Source organism: Alligator sinensis, unplaced genomic scaffold, assembly GCF_000455745.1.
Source record: "Alligator sinensis unplaced genomic scaffold, ASM45574v1 scaffold777_1, whole genome shotgun sequence".
Classification (NCBI taxonomy): domain Eukaryota; kingdom Metazoa; phylum Chordata; order Crocodylia; family Alligatoridae; genus Alligator; species Alligator sinensis.
In genome coordinates, this window is record NW_005841882.1 from 1,376,172 (window position 1) to 1,378,239 (window position 2,068).

At 50.1% G+C, this 2,068-nt stretch overlaps 1 long non-coding RNA gene across 2 annotated transcripts in view; it reads right to left on the reverse strand.

The window, feature by feature from the left end:
* Nucleotides 1-2,068, reverse strand: part of LOC112549219 — a 56,024-nt gene that overhangs the window by 19,723 nt on the left and 34,233 nt on the right. For both annotated transcript variants that reach the window (XR_003092581.1, XR_003092580.1), the window contains exon 2: nucleotides 198-279. This is a non-coding gene — a long non-coding RNA (uncharacterized LOC112549219). The remainder of the gene's footprint in view (nucleotides 1-197; nucleotides 280-2,068) is intronic.

A 2,068-nucleotide genomic window follows, 5' to 3' on the forward strand; every position in this document is an offset into this window, starting at 1 on the left:
GGCTGACAGGACCTTGATAGGCTCTGGTGGCTGACTTGAAAGTAAAAGGCCTGTGGATCAGGTGAGTTGCTTTAACCAGAGAGGGCAAACCAGCAGGAGCCGAGACTTATGCAGCTGCACAGAGGTGTAGTGATTACCTGACCCCAGTCAGGGGTCAGCGGTTCGTCTCAAGGAGAACTGAAAGTGGTGATTCTTACCTGAGGTGAGGTCTGGTGCGAGAGTATCATACAGGACCAGCAGGGATCCAGTCCAGTGGGTGTGGCGTTTTGTGAGCATTACCTAGAAGGGGAAGAAGAAGCAGAGTTGACCGAGGGTTTCTGCCTGAGAAGACAGGGTTTTCCCCTGCAACAGGGACACAATATGGGGACTGAGCCAAGGGGACTGCGTTAGGCTGGCTATGGTTTGTGATTAGTCCCCTATAGGTTCATGTGGAGTAGCACTGGAACTCCGGTGCTTAATTGACTGAGGACTGTGTGTGATAAACATGAGTGGGTTCAGAGAAGGAATGTACTCTGAAATCACAAGTGGAGAGTAGGGTTAAGGACAGACCAGAATTGGGGACCTGTGAGGAGGTCAATCCAATTAAAGAGTACTTTCAATGCCGCACTCAGGCCTTGTGGACAGAGGTGATATCTTTTATTAGACCAACAAGATTTTTGCAAAAAAAATTCTTTAATTGCAAGTTTTCGGGCACAAACACCCTTCATCAGGCATCAGAGAAAAGATTGTAAAAGTTCTCCTGGGTAGAAATGAAAGTTCATATTTCATAGGATTTCACACAGGAGTCAATAGATGGAAAACCCTCTGGACAGCAGTTCTTAGCTGGTAAAGAATCTCAGCTCTCCTGCGAGGCTGTGATGATGCAAATTACCTTAGACAAAGGCAGGAGCAGAATCTCAGGTCTTCAGTGCCGCAGGCACTTGACAATCAGCAGAAATTCGTAAGATTGCATGGGGTATGGGGATGGAGGAGTCCTGTGAAGAGGCCAGGTGGCTATCTGTGTTGCAGTGAGTACCAATAAGATCTACCTTCTGAAATTTCTTTTCTTTTTTGGTTTTCTTTAACACCAAAGGCATGGCAGAGGAGAACCAAAGAGGATTAGCAAATCCTGGGTGGATTGGCTGCAACACATTTTTCTATGAGAGCCTCAGACTTCTACACACTCCTTAAAATTCTTCTTTGTCATAATGACTACAGAATCAACAATGGTTAGTTACAGAGCTGGTATACTAAGACGAGCTTTTCAGGTTGACCAAGATTACCTCATTGTTTCTTTGATCCTGTGTGGCATGCATCTGTTGTCTCATGTCATACTTAAATTGTAAGCCGCCTGGAACAGGCACCATTTTTTGTTCAGAAGTTGTAGAGGGTCTTCCACAATAGGGTCTGCTCCTGCATGCTACAGCTGGGCTGAACAGGGGCTAAGCTCAGCTGGGACAACATCAGTGGTGATGGGCAAGAGGTGGGTTCTCCTACCATGCCTGGCCCCCCAAGACAATGCACAGGGCAGGCAAACCCCACACCCATTGCTGCTGTTGCTGTTGCTGTGCCAGTTGAGCCCAACTCCTGCACAGCCCAGCTGGAGTGAGCAGGAGTGCCTCTGAAGCTTCCCCCACCCCGGGACAGTGGGGAAAGAAGCAGCCAGGGAATAGAGGTGCACCGATACATTGGTCCCATATTGGACCAACACTGATACAGGGAAAATTGACTGTATTGGACGTTGGCTTTTTTCCCCTGATGTGGCCAATAAATGCCCCATGCATGCGTACAGCTGCAGCGTGCATGGGACCGGGAGCGTAGCCCAGCAGTTTGGAGACCAGCATCAGGCTGGTAAGTCTGGTGTGGATGAGGGAAGAGGTGTGTGTGTGTGGGGGGGCAGATCGAGGTCCCTGTGATGAGGGAGGGAGTGGGCCTGGGGCAGGTGCTGCTCAGCTGGGGCAGGGTGTGGGATGGGTTCTTCCCTTCCTGTTCCCAGTGTGGGGGCTGGGCTGGGCTGTGCTCAGGGTGGGTGGTGGCAGTGCTAGGAGGGGCTATGAGGGGCTAAAGTGAATTTTGGGGTGGCTGCAAC